Raw genomic sequence first — 14,490 nt, 5'->3', positions numbered from 1 at the left:
TCTTTACAATGATAGATGTAAAGACACACACTGCACATCCAAATTCTCCCTAAATAATGTTTTAAATGTCTGCTTCTTACCTCCTGCCTTAAAAGCATGCATACTGCTACTGCACATCTTACAAAGCATTTTAAAAACACTTCCACTGAAGAAAAATATTCCTGCATTTAAGCCACCAATTCCATAAATCATGCATTGTTTTTGCTTCTCACACATGAAGAGCACTGTGTAATTCTTACTCTTTCTTGGGTATTATTACTTCAGTTTGCATGAAATATTCTGAGTCAGTAACATAAAAAGATTTTAAAGATGCCATATGATATGCATGCTATTGCTCTACAGAGCTTATTTATTAGTCCAGCTATATCTGGTTAAGTGCAAGATTATCACTCACAGACCATTATATAAGCTCTGAAAAGGAAGGACTGATGCATCCCATTTTCAAAAGGGAGCAATGGTGAATGTAATTAAGCAACCCACATATTATCAAAATGTTGGGACTCAATTACTTCTGTCAGTTTCTTTTCATCTCCAACCCTACATAAAGTCCTCTGGTGTTTTACTTTGCCAAAGAGTCCTTCTGGTAATGTGATATTTAGGATCTACGATGAAGGGATGACAGGGGACTTCTAAGTCCCTGCTGATGACTTATCCTGTCTAGTGACAGGTTTTTTCCATCTCCAGAAGGCAGAGTTCAGGATCTTTGGGTCCTTGCAATTACGGTATGTTATATATGCTAGAAAGGACTACTCAGACTTGATTGAACCTTTTTTTGACATTTCTTCTATGCACCTGAATTTCTGCAGAGTAGGAAAATGAGCAACAAAATGAGAGCAATGACGGAGGGAAATTATGGGATGGCTCTTTACTCCACTACATCAGTTTTGCACCACTAGAGGCAAATGAACATAGCTGGCTGTGATGAAAAAAAACTACCAAGAAACAAGACAATGAACCAAACAAATGCTATATAGTGGAAATATTTTAAGTATCCCAAAACATTAACACACCTCTTCCCTGTGTTACAGATACAGTCTAACTGGTTAAGTGCAATGGAAAGTCTATTTTGCATATAAATGACAGTTGTGGCAGGATAAAGCAAAATAGCATAATAACCCTAGAAGAATACTGAGTTTAAAACTCAGTTTTCTAACAGTATCGAAGAAAAGTAAGATTGTTTTCTAAGTAAAAGGAATTGGTTTTCCTCTGAGTTTTTTTTCTTTTTGTGTCCTCCATTTACCGTATTAAAAGGGTTGCAGTAGTATTTCTTTTCACTCAAAAACTCCTAAGCTTAACAAATATTAACCCACTTTCATTGGAGATGCCATATGAAAATTAATAATTGGAAAAGGAACAGTGTACTTTTGTTATTGTGCTTCACTGGGCATATGCACCTATTAGCTAGTTTTGTGGGGCTACAATGAATGAATTCACTGCAGTATGAATCACAAGCAACCTTTTACCAGGATCTGACAAGTTGTTACTATGTAAAAGTGACACAGGTCAACAAATCAGGTGTTTGACCAGTGGCATACAGCTAAAATCTGAGCAGGCCATTTCCAAACCACAGAATTGGATTCAGATTTGCTAATTAAAACTGCAGGCTGTTTCTCTTTCCCCAGTAGCAAACATTATTAGTAACAGTGGCTGGAGTCTGCCACTTACAAATCCAAATTGACCCAGACCTTTTCTCCAGAAAGAAAGAAAGTAAAGAAACTAAGTAAAAAAAAATAAAAATGCTGCTGGATATTAACGGTAGATTGTCAGGCTAATGTGCTCAAAGGAAACATCAGCTAATCAGCTCCTACTGATCCCTCTATAACACTAACATCTCAGAGACAATACAAGGAACGTGATACAGCTGTATGAGACTTACACAAAAACTTGAGTCCCAAACTTCAGAATTTCCTACTGTACTTTCAGCTTGAGGACCACCTCTTACATCTCCCATGTATCAGTTTAACCGCTGAAAAGAATCCCATTTCAAAAAAATGCTCTTGATAAGGAAAGTACTTCTCAATGAGTGCTTTTGGAGACTTCTCTGACTCAGGAACTGAATTTTCTCTGTACAATTAGACATTTGAATATTCAACTTCGCATATTTAGACTCTGCAATAATTAGCAGCACACAACAAAAATCCAGGCCCTAACACTAGGATCATGCTCCATTTCGCTGAATATGTACATATGTTCTTAAAGAGAAGGAGGTCATGTATCAGCTTATCACTTTTTTCGAAAGTTCTAGCTGAATATATTAAAGGGGTTTTTTAGGTGTAATTGATTTTTACTACTGAACATCACATAGAAGCATTTTTCTAAAGGAGAGGAATGGTGTTTTGGAAATAACAATTTTTATGATGCTGTGGATTGGTTTCTAAATGTCAAAAAAACCAAGTTGCTTAATATCCAAAGTTAATCCATGTGTTATGTCTTAGTTTATAAAGTTAAGATCAAACCAAGAAAACAGAACGCAGATTGTGGTTCCTTTTACATATATTTCTGTTGGAAAAAGTAAAGAGAAAATAACATATTATAGGAAGTGTATCAGAAAGATCAGTGCCACACTTACAAAAAGCTGATGATCATACTGTAGCAAACCAGAAAATTGTCATGTTTCACACGTTATAGGAAAGTGGATGTAGTTGAGAAATAGCTTGTATGTACAAAACCAGCATTCTCTCCTTGACCCACTGCAAAGCTTATGACATTTAGGAATTTACATAGAAAGTACATGGAAAGACAAAGAACTCTATTTAAAGAATTGATCTCAGATGTCCCAAGAGAGTGTAAAGGGCCAAAAGTGGCTTCCGTGAAAGCAACAAAACCAGTTTATTCTTTAAACCATTATTAAAATTTCAGCTTTTTCCCTAACTTACCTAGTTAAATCAAAATAAAATACATAATACTTTTCTTCACAGAACAGCTTTCTGGTCCAGGTAAGACTTGCAGGATGGGGTTCTGAAAGAATAGCCAATGCTTGTTTAGCCCTAATTAATTTCTACTTCAGGAAGGAATGGAAGATAAAAGTCTTGAAGTCATACTTCAGGCTACACTTACACCAAAGTAAGCCACTGAAAAATATCATTGTTTGTGATTTTATACTTCATTTGCTCCAATGATCAATATAAAATAATTGAACCTTAATCATAAACCAGACTTAGCCTTAGCAATGTCAGTCTTACTTTAAATTTTCATTTAATTGTAACTTGGAAATGCATTTAAACCTCACATAATTTAAATCCATTAAAATGCATGTGTAGCCAACACAAAAGTGAGCCTGTTCACATTTTAAAATACCAGTTTATTAATAGAAGATGCATAGTGATCACTTGATGCCACCCCTCTCATTTCCTAGAGTAAAGCAGTTCCTTTTCATCTCATACTTTTGACTTCAATCGCCCACATTATAATGTCAGCAAACATTCTGGCTGGCCAAGGACACCGCTGTCTCCTCTATGTCTCAGATACTTCCCATTACTATGTATCTGAGCATGTATTTCAGCTAACAGACCAACCACAATACTTTGAGTTTGTGAGTTAAAGGCTAGGTCATATCAGTCAATTGCTGTTAACTTACTGATCCTTGGTTTTGTCAAAAATGTCTTTCATTTGTTCAGATCTTGAATAAAATTTGTACTGTCTTTATTGCTCAATATGCCTCTACTACATTATTTTTACATATTCAACTGTAAAAGCAAATTTTTAATTTGTGTGTGTTTCTGCATCATCACTGTTAAAACCAAGAATTTTCCCTTCCCCAAGATAATGTTATACAGCCCAGTACGCATTACCTGATTGTGCACTTCTGGTTTTAAAATAAGAAATCGCAATGGTTACTAAATCAATCTGATTAAGTATGAATTAGAGTTGTGTGCACATCTGGAGGGGTGTGATATAACAGGCATTACAGAAACATGGTGGGATGGTTCCTAAGACTGGAGTGTTGGAATGGAAGGCTACAGGCTCTTTAGAAAAGACCGGCCTGGCAGGAAGGGAGGGGGAGTTGCCCTTTATGTTAGGGATAGGCTGGAGGGTATGGAACTCTGTCTGGGGACAGGTGAGCAGTCAACAGAGAATTTGTGGGTCAGGGTTAAAGGCAGAACAGCGATGGGATACATTACTGTGGGGATCTATTACAGACCGCCTGATCAAGAGGACTCCGTGGATGAAGCACTCTACAGACAGATAAGATCAGCCTCATGCCCACAGGCCCCTGTCCTCATGGATGACTTCAACAGCTCTGACATATTGTTGGAGCAACGGTACGGCCCGGCACAAGCAATCCAGGAGGTTCCTCGATTGTGTGGAAGACAACTTTCTTCTGCAAGTAATTGAGGAGCCGACAAGGAGAGGTGCCATGCTTGACCTCGTGCTCACTAACAGGGAAGGGATCACTGGAAATGCAATGCTCCAGGGCAGCCTTGGTTGAAGCAATCACAAGATGGTCTAATTCAAGATCCTCAGGACAGTGAGAAGAGCATACAGCAAGCTCACTGCCCTGGACTTCAAGAGAGCAGACTCTGGCCTCTTCAGGAACCTTCTTAGTAAGGTTCCATGGGATATAGCCCTAGAGGGCAGGGGCTCACAAGAATGTTGGTTGATATTCAAGGATCACTTGCTACAAGCTCAGGAGTGCTGCATCCCAACTAGAAGGAAGTGCAGCAGGAGGGCCAGGAGACCTCCTTGGATGGATAAGGAGATGCTGAGGAAAATTCAAAGGAAAAAAGAGTCTTATAGAAAGTGGAAACAAGGACAGGCGGCCTGGGAAGAATACAGGGATGTTGTCTGGGAAGCTAGGGACCAGGTTAGGAAAGCTAAGGCCCAGTTAGAATTAAACTTGACTAAGGTTGTTAAGGATAACAGGAAGGGATTCTATAGTTACATTGCAAATATGAAACAGACTAGGGACAACATGGGCCCTCTCCTGAAGCTATCAGGAGAACTGGCTACCATGGATTTGGAGAAGACTGAGGTTCTGAATGACTTCTTTGCCTCGGTCTTCACTGGCAAAGGCTCTGGCCGCACCACCCAAGTCCTGGAAGGCAGACGCAGGGGCTGTGAGAATGAAGACCTTGGGCCCACTGTAGGAGAGGATCTGGTTCGAGACCATCTTAAAAACCTCAACACGCACAAGTCCATGGGACCAGATGAAATCCATCTGTGGGTCCTGAAGGAGCTGGCAAATGAAGTTGCTAAGCCACTGGCCATCATATTTGAAAATCATGGCAGTCAGGTGAAGTTCCCGATGACTGGAAAAAGGGAAATATAACCCCCATCTTCAAGAAGGGGAAAATGGATGACCCGGGCAATTACAGACCAGTCAGTCTCACCTCTGTGCCAGGCAAAATCTTGGAGCAGATTCTCCTGGAAGGCATGCTAAGGCACATGAAAATCAACAAGGTGCTTCGTGACAGCCAGTATGGTTTCACTAGGGGGAAATCCTGCCTGACCATTTTGGTGGCCTTCTATGATGGGGCTACAGAACTGATGGACAGGGGTAGAGCAGTTGACGTCATCTACATGAGGCGGCAGTGTGCGCTTGCAGCTCAGAAAGCCAACCATATGCTGGGCTACATCAAAAGGAGTGTGACCAGCAGGTCGAAGGAGGTGATCCTGCCCCTTTATTCTGCTCTTGTGAGACCTCACTTTGGAGTATTGTGAACAGTTCTGGTGTCCTCAACATAAAAAGGACATGGAACTGTTGGAACAAGTCCAGAGGAGGGCCACGAGGATGATCAGGGGACTGGAGCACCTCCCTTATAAAGACAGGCTGAGAAAATTGGGGCTGTTCAGCCTGGAGAAGAGAAGGCTGCGTGGAGACCTCATAGCAGCCTTCCAGTATCTGAAGGGGGCCTATAGGGATGCTGGTGATGGACTCTTCATTAGGGACTGTAGTGATAGGACAAGGGGCAATGGGTTAAAACTTAAACAGTGGAAGTTTAGATGGGCTATAAGGAGGAAATTCTTTCCTGTTAGGGTGGTGAGGCACTGGAATAGGTTGCCCAAGGAGGTTGTGAATGCTCCATCCCTGGCAGTGTTCAAGCCCAGGTTGGATGTGGCCTTGGGTTTAGAGCGAGGTGTCCCTGCCCATGTCAGGGGGTTTGAACTTGATCTTAAGGTCCTTTCTAACCCTAACTATTCTATTATTCTATGTTACTGAGGGTTACATCTGGATCCAAATTTCTGTTTAGGGAAACCTACACACCAGAAGAACTTTTTCATTTGGTTTCAGCTCTGAATCCATTTTCCTGAGCATAAAACAATCACTTGCTGGAGTGTCCAGAGTAACAAGAATAGGAGTTTAGGGACCTAATAATAAATGACAGGCTTGCAGGTCAATGAAGTGGCCAAGGGACACTTGAATTCCACCTGTTGTGCCACAATAACACCATTGCTTGTAAGCAGCTAGAGACAAAACACATACGACACAATTTTACGTTCCATGCAGTCCACTTGGACATCATGGCTGCACATTACACAGGTTTTCCTGGAAGCTTGGCACCTTGAATGCTATGAAAAAATCTTCCGTGAATTATTACCATCAGCTTAATCCATTTAGAGGTAAAGGACACAGAAATCTCAGACCACACTGTCAGTTATACACAGAACCACCTTGAGTAGGGGAATAATGCATTTGTACTTTTTTTTAACTTTTGCTTTTATATGGCACACACTTGGTTTGTCTTGTATCACAAATCACACAAAGTAGCAGTATTTGACAGGAATCACTATAAAATTCTGCAGATGAACCTAACCCTGTTTCTCCCAGATAGGCATTTTATAGTCAGCACCTTAGAGCTGCCTGAAAAGAACAACCAAGGTCTGATTTTAGGCTTCTAGGTCATGGTTTCACCTTGACAACAGCTCTTTCATTTCAAGCAGTAACATTTGCCAGGATCCCTAAGGTGTTTTCATTTTTGTCAAGAAGTGTAGGAAAAAAAAACCCAGCCCAACAGTATGAAAAAATGATAAATCTTAATTCACAGGCTGCAGGACTATCTCTGTGTCTCCAGCACAAAACTTCAAATCCAATCCAGGACCTGGATGTGTATTAGAAGGCTGCAGATTTAAACCTTGTTCACCATGATCAAACTGGATTTATGGAGCATCATAACTCTCCAGACACCATCCAGCAGCTTATTAATTTAATAGACTCCTGTCCATTCCATGATGTTCCTGCCCTGACAGTCTCTCAAGATAAGGTGAAAGCCTTTTGACAGGACAGAGTGCATATATATTTTCTTCTGTTTTCTTGTGGATGGGGCTGTCGACAACTTGAAATGTGTGGCTCAGCAAATTTGGGGGCTTTTTTCTTCCCTCTTGCTTTGCAGGGAAGATGAGAGGTAACACTACCATTAGCAACAGGGGTCATAAGGTTTATTGCAGTCCTCAGTATTTATTTAACATAATGGATGGAAAAAAATAATTGAATGAAAAAGAGAGTAAAACGCGTTAGCATCTATGTCATATCCTGAAAATAATGACAACATATTTCTTAAAATGCTTTCTAGATGACTGATTCTACTGTAACTGACTTAGAAAAATGAGGGACAAATACATACTTTGAAAAAAAAAATCCTTGTGTGATGTTTGCATTTATTTTTGCCAGTAGACTGAATGGTTGAAGTAGTATTTCTTTTCACATGGTCCCACTGTGAAGTACAGACTGGGCTTCTTTTTCATCCTGAACATGATCTCATAGGTAAGTAATAAACTCACTTTACAGCATTCTATAGCTTCAGCCCAAAATATGTAAATCTGTGAAAATCATGTCAGTATTCAGCCTATTTTCTTGCTTCCTCAAATTAAAAAGGATTCCAGTTTCAAACTATGAAATAAACTACACACTAAGTGACAAGAATACAAGAAAAAAAAAACAACAAACCAAACCAGTGGACATGTGAGACCAACTTAAAATACCACTTGGCTGGTATGCAAATGAAACGCACTAATAATGAGCAAATCATTTTCATATTTAAAGTGGAAATACAGCAGTACCTTCACATTTCTTGTCATCTTTCCTTTATTATCTGCATGCTTAGAACGTAGAGGGCATGTAATAATTCCTTGTATGCTATTATACCCATATTATACTAATTCTACAAGGATGCATGAAATAACCTTTTTCTTTTAGACCATGTACAAGGCCCTGACCTGTAAATTCCCTAAAGCAGATAATTCCCCATTGGATCTATCTGCATAGGTAAAAAATAAAAATAAGGAAGAAGTACAGCCCCGCTTTGTGACTTTTCTGAAACTGAATTGTTTCCTAGTTAAATCAACAATACCATGTCTGCCACCAGCCAGCAATAAGTATCATTAGTCATGGGGAAAAAGTATTTTCTCCTTCTGTGCCCAGTGAGGAAAGCAAAAGGACTGATATGCAATAGCTTCATGTGCCACAATGTCATTAGGCACCTCTTCTCAACACGTCTGAAAAACCAAACAGGAATCATGCCATCTACCTGCTTTCCAATCATGTCTTTATGTCTCTATCCATGACACTTCCAATGACCATGAAGGTATAGTGCCCTTGTAGAGATATTTTTCTGTAAGCATTATAAATATAATCATGCTTCTCTTGAGAAATATTTTGCAATTTTTCCAGTGTTGTGGAAAATAAAATGTAAAACAAGCTCAGATTTTTTGTCAGCGGATACAAAGCAAGAACAAAACCCCGTAGCACCACCAAAGGCTTCAGCACATTGTTTGGCTAACAGAGGTACGCAGAGGGATGGCAGATATGCTGCGAGCTAACTTTTGGCCTACTAAACAACTTGTTCTCTGACCCAAAACAAAATATACCCATATTCTAATGCAGTAGTGTTTAAACTCCTTACGAAGTTTGACCTGTGTCTCATCAGGGTCTCTGATGCTCTATGTCTGTGGTGCAATGTACCATACATTGCCTGAAGTTGCAGGAAAAAGAAATATTTGCCAGCTGAAAACTCATTTGCTGAGGGAAACATGGCATCAAGGATCTCATATAACAATTAAGAAAAGTAATCCTCTGTTCCTAAAGAAAAAATTAAGAACCCTGTTGTTGTGACAACTGTCTTTTCCTGTATGTTAAAAAATACTGTTCACTTTAAACTAGCAAAATTAATTAAAACTTGCCCTTAGATCATGCTAGTATTTCATGTAAACCTTTTCCAGCATTTGTATGTTCAACACATGGCACATACATCAGCTGAATAACTCATCCTCCCAGTATCACTGAAGTAAGTAAACAGTTCCATATTAACTAGGCCATGCAGACGGGGGAAGCCTGGGAGAGCTGAGCACTTCCCTCTGCTTCCAGTCCTGACTTGTGCTCTGCCCTCTCCTGTGTGCTGCCTCTCCTCGAGTTTCTAATTATAAATTAGCTACATGACACAGTTTCAGTTTGGGCAGCTGTCATTTTAACTAATACCATCCTCCTAAATCCACCCTATCAGGCTTGCTTTCTATTGTGATTGGAAAATTGACTTTTTTGGGCAGCTTTCAAAAGCAGCATCTGTTTGAGCAAGCACCCATCCCTTAGCTGTGAGAAGAAGCACTCCCCAAATCCTCCCTTCCCTCCCCCCTCCCCAGTTTTATGTTCACCAAAAGAAAATTACAATTCTCAGATCTTACCCTTAGGCAACATCCTCCCTAGCCAGGATTTTGTATAGTCGCTCAGTGGGCACTGACTGTGATTTCACTTACGGAGGGATCGAGGCTTTTTACGGCACTCAATATCGTGTGTCCGCACCACTGGGACAATTAACAGGACCATCCTGTAGAATTACTTACAAAGACGTCACACAGTGCCTATGGAACCGCGCTGGGGCGAGGGCCATTTTTTTCTCCTCCTGTGTCCTCTCAGAAATAACGAAGGGCATAAACTACTCAGTGCGGCCAGGCAGAAGAGGAAATAACATCAGTAAATCACTAATGGAAATGCAAAACCAAACACCGCCTCACGCAAAATGAGATGACAGACGGCTTGAGGAGCATGTGAGTGGCTGCCTGTGGCCAGCTCCTCTTAGGCCCACCCTGTCCTGCCTCCTCATCCGTCAGTACTCAGCTCTCTCCCTCCAAAGGGCAGCTTGCAAAGCAGCCGTTTTCTGATCCAGGGTTTGGAGGAGAAGACGTGCCCCACAGCTTCCACCTGGCCAGGCAGCATGCTCAGTGGTACGCAAGGCAACCTAACCAGCCCAGACACACGTTAAACATGTTGGTTTTCCTGCACAGAGTTATCCTGTGGTGCTCTGCAATCAATTACTGTTATACCACCATCATTAATAATTTTCTTAATGAAAATGATTCTGTTGATCTCCGTTGTATTTTAATTATCAGAGTTAAGCATAATTACACTGCAGCTCTGAGCTGGCATGTAGACTCCTTTAGGGCGCAATTTTGTTTTAACACACTGATAATGTAATTTTACATTGTGTCAGTTGTTTAGTTATTATCCAGTCGTACAATTCCGCTGTATTCCTGATAACAGATAATAACCTTAGCACCTCCTATATCCTGAAGTCATTTAAAAAGCAATATTGGAATTTCACAACTAGCTAACTTAATCGCCTTATGATTTTATAATTCCCACAGCTAAATATTTGTACAGACACCCTGTTTTAACAATGCCACTAAACATACGGTATCCATACATTTCACATAAATGGCTTAAATAATATGAGGAAAAATGTCTGTTACATAAGCATGATTTTCAGCCTGTGCAACTGCATTTTTCACACTGTTTCTATTCTAATCAGTTGTAATTCATTTTTAAAAATCCCTTAAAGTCCCAGTGGAAGATTTGCAGTTAATACCCAGCCCTCTCTTAGCTTGTGGGTGGACTCCCACCTCTGGTCCCAGAGACTCCCCAGGTCTGGCGCACCCCGCAGTCAGGCCAGAATGCTTCTCAAGCACACTACATTGCAATGAACATACAGTGCATGTATTAATACTTCCTACCAATATATCTTGCTTGAATTACTGAAACTCTGTAGTTTGGGTGTTTGGGGTTTTTTTGTCTCTTTTTTTTGAAAGAACACATTTATAATTCTAATTAAGCTACAAATTCCAAAAATCTGTCCTGCAAATTTCAGTTACAGTTTCTAGGCCATCTCTTCAAGTTACTGAACAGAATATTTTTGAAACATCAGAGAAGTTTGATATAAATATTAAAACAAAAAACCCATGTCTTTTAAATGTGATTACAGCTGTAAAAGTCTCCCTTCAAAAAAACAGAATAGGATAATGGCACACGCCATGAGTAGCCAACTTGTATCAGTGATTGTAAAAAGGGACAGTAATGAACTGTTTTTCGCTTTTCTAATTTGCCCTAGTATTGGGGAAATGCAGTTATAAAAAATACAGACAGAAATATGTGATCCTAGACTAAACAGAATTAATCTCAAATACTGAATAGTTATTTCATGGTTATTCAGTCTGAATGTACTCTGATGTATGATTTTAAATAACTGGTTTATAATATAAAAATTTATATAGAAGATGACCCGTGATTCCGCTGTAATAACTTAGCAATATAAACCTAGATATGCACATCATATATATACATATATGTACACACGTACACGCACACTTTTTGTGTTTGCTTTCTGAGTGAAAATACTGTATGGGGAGTTTTAACGCAAACAGGGAGTTAGCCACCAGCTCAGATGCACTTTCAACAGGAACAACATGCCAGACTCCTCTCCCTGTGACTATTCTGTATGCAACACTTGGGGACTACAGCATCCACAGCCTCTAGTGACCTGGAAGTCAGGCTGACGTTCCTGTTCTTCTCCTGACAGATCTGGAGAAAATTCTGCTCTCACAGATACCACTGTAATAAGCTACAAGGAAATATGGCATGTGCTTCTGAGTCAGTAACTGATCGACCAGCACCATCCATCTACTGCTGGCCAATTTTTAAACTTATTTTTCTCTTAGAAATGTACCAATTTACTCCACTCATCTCATCTTGGGTATCGCACAGAAAACAGCTCCCAGGTGACCGAATTTGCTCCATGGACAATTCCACACATTTATTCAGCTAATTGCTTTCAGAAATAACAATGTACTGCTAAGCAAACTAACAAAATTATACACATGCAACTACAACATAACATCGAATTACAACTAGATGCCAGCTGACACCATTTCATTAGAAGTAATGGCACTATAGGAGACAGAAAGCTAACACAAATCAAGGCAATGCAATCTGGTATGATGAGATACAAATTGAAGGAAGAAGCATTATTCTATTTATTTATTTTACCATCTTCTATTTGACATTGTTTTGTGATCCAAGCCAATTAATCTTCCTAGTATGAAAATCCCAGCAGAGCTCAAGGCGAGTGTAGGTGCTTAATGAATGATAGAACAGCTAACTCAACATAAAGATGAACAGAAAGCAATGAAGTTAAAGCACACCTACAACTTATTTCCCACATTAGTTTAGTGAAGTAGCAGGGGTTTAACATGCATTTATAAATTAGGGCTCAAATTTATCCTCAACTTTAGTTATAATTTTCATCTGCAGTAGATATAACATATTTCACCTTCAGCACAATATAACTGTCGCAATACATTATTAACCAAGTACTAAAATAACCAGCATCATCGCTGAAATAAAATCCAGCTGTTTGAATGAAAAGACCAATGTTGTGGGCTATTCAGATTGCACCAAAGTAAAGAAAGTTTTTAGTATTTGAAAAAAAAAATAAAAATCATGTTTCAATAGATTTAATCAGACAGATAGTACTGAAACTGTCTAATGAATTAGTGTTTGTAAAGTACTTTGAAGACGAAAAGTCTTACTGGTAAATATGGGCTAAGTATTATTATAATTACACAAAGAATGAAATACTTGATAAGACAATGTCCTATGGGAATCTGCAGAAGCTGTATTTTAGAATGAAAGTAATTTTCCATTACATGAAAAAGTTGTTGCAGAAAGGTTTGCCTGTGAGTATTCAATATTATGAAGCAAACTGCAGCTCTGGATTTATGGGAAAAGCTTCCTTATGTTACTCAGAGCACTTTGTTGCTTCTTCCACCTGGGCAGCAATCAGCAAGCTGTGAAGGAAGGGGCAGCTGAACCCTTTTTAGATCTAAGCCCAGTTCTCTAGTCCTGCAGGTGTTTCAGGTTGTAGAATGAATGTGTTGGCATTCTGTAATTATAATAGAAAGAATTTATAAGACCCTGGTGTGCAATTCATTTTTAACATGCAAATTCCCTGTTTTCAGCGTTTCAACTTTCAAAGGCTTGTGGCAGTTTAAAAGCAATCCTCTTATAAGTGTATAAATTGCAATGATTATAGGAACAAGTTGTAATTGTTTCTAGTAAGTTTTTAGGAGTCTTTGATGTTATGATTAGTGTTTTGTATGTTAATATATTGATATGGGTGCTTATTTGCCTGGATGCTTGTATGCTGAAATGGTCACTAGGTTGCCTCAGCAAACAAATCTTTGATCTCAGTAGGTCTGTTTGGTTGGAAATAAAACCTAAAAGAAATTAAACAAGAACACTGCATGCTCTGAAATATTCAAAAAGTGCTGAGATTGGTGATCGAAATACAAGGAAGGCAAGTCATAGTTTTGCAACCTGATCTTCGGGGGAAGGCCAAAACTAGCCACACTAAATGAGTTATTCCATATATTCAAGTGGTGTTTTGGTTTGGTTTATTTGTTTGGGGTTTTTTTTTAACATACTGTAGTGATACCACAACATCATTTACAAAGCTTTCACAGTGAGTGACCGAACAGCATGGTGCATGGTCTACAGCAATACTGATTCAACCCAAGGCTCTTTGCGTTGGTTCAAGATGCAAGACAAAAGCTTTTGTATCTTGAACAGAAGTAGCTGTTAGATGTGGCAGATTGGACGAAGCATGTTTTGGGAGGGCATCTCGTAAGAACTCATACTGAATTGAGCAAATCTGACAATTCACATAAGACAGAAATAACATGCACTGCCACTAGCCAATATATTCCAGTGAAGCATCATCACATCATGACACTACACAGAGACTGGAATGTCAGAGGTGACAATCCTGAAATCCAGTTCAAGTTATCATCTGTTACCATGCTGACATGGAGTCTTACCACAGTTCAAACAAGTTCACATTGCTCTTACAAAAACAGACTTCAGTTAGTAGTCTACAATGTAATGTAACACGGAGAAATGCTATCCAGTATTCCCAATAAAATGCAAATTCACCTTTTTACAGTGTATAGATATATTTACGCTTCCCTAAGAGGTACTAACTTTCAGAGACAAAAGGGTGGTATGCCTTATGTCAGCTGATGTCCTTCTTTGTTTATAAAGCATTCAGTACTCTACAGACATTGCGTGTGGTTTTCATTTAAAGAAAAAAAAAAAAAAGTCAAAACCAGAACAGGGTAGGAAAATGGGAATGAAAAATGTTTGACTTTATTACTTAATTTTCCTATTATGCAACACGTATACTTTTATCTCAGTACCTTACACAAGAAAGTAGAGAAAAAAATCAGCTT

At 39.2% G+C, this 14,490-nt stretch overlaps 1 protein-coding gene across 3 annotated transcripts in view; it reads right to left on the bottom strand.

Annotated features, from left to right (window-relative positions):
* ZFPM2 (zinc finger protein, FOG family member 2) overlaps window positions 1–14,490 on the bottom strand; it is a 303,211-nt gene that overhangs the window by 91,885 nt on the left and 196,836 nt on the right. The window lies entirely within an intron of this gene.

This window comes from Neopsephotus bourkii, unplaced genomic scaffold (genome assembly GCF_033783945.1).
Source record: "Neopsephotus bourkii isolate Nb327-2 ecotype Australia unplaced genomic scaffold, CSIRO-AGI_Nbou_v1 NB_1630, whole genome shotgun sequence".
NCBI classification, from domain to species: Eukaryota; Metazoa; Chordata; class Aves; order Psittaciformes; family Psittacidae; genus Neopsephotus; species Neopsephotus bourkii.
Note: the sequence above shows the minus strand (reverse complement) of the source record. Positions and strands in the feature narration are given on the sequence as shown.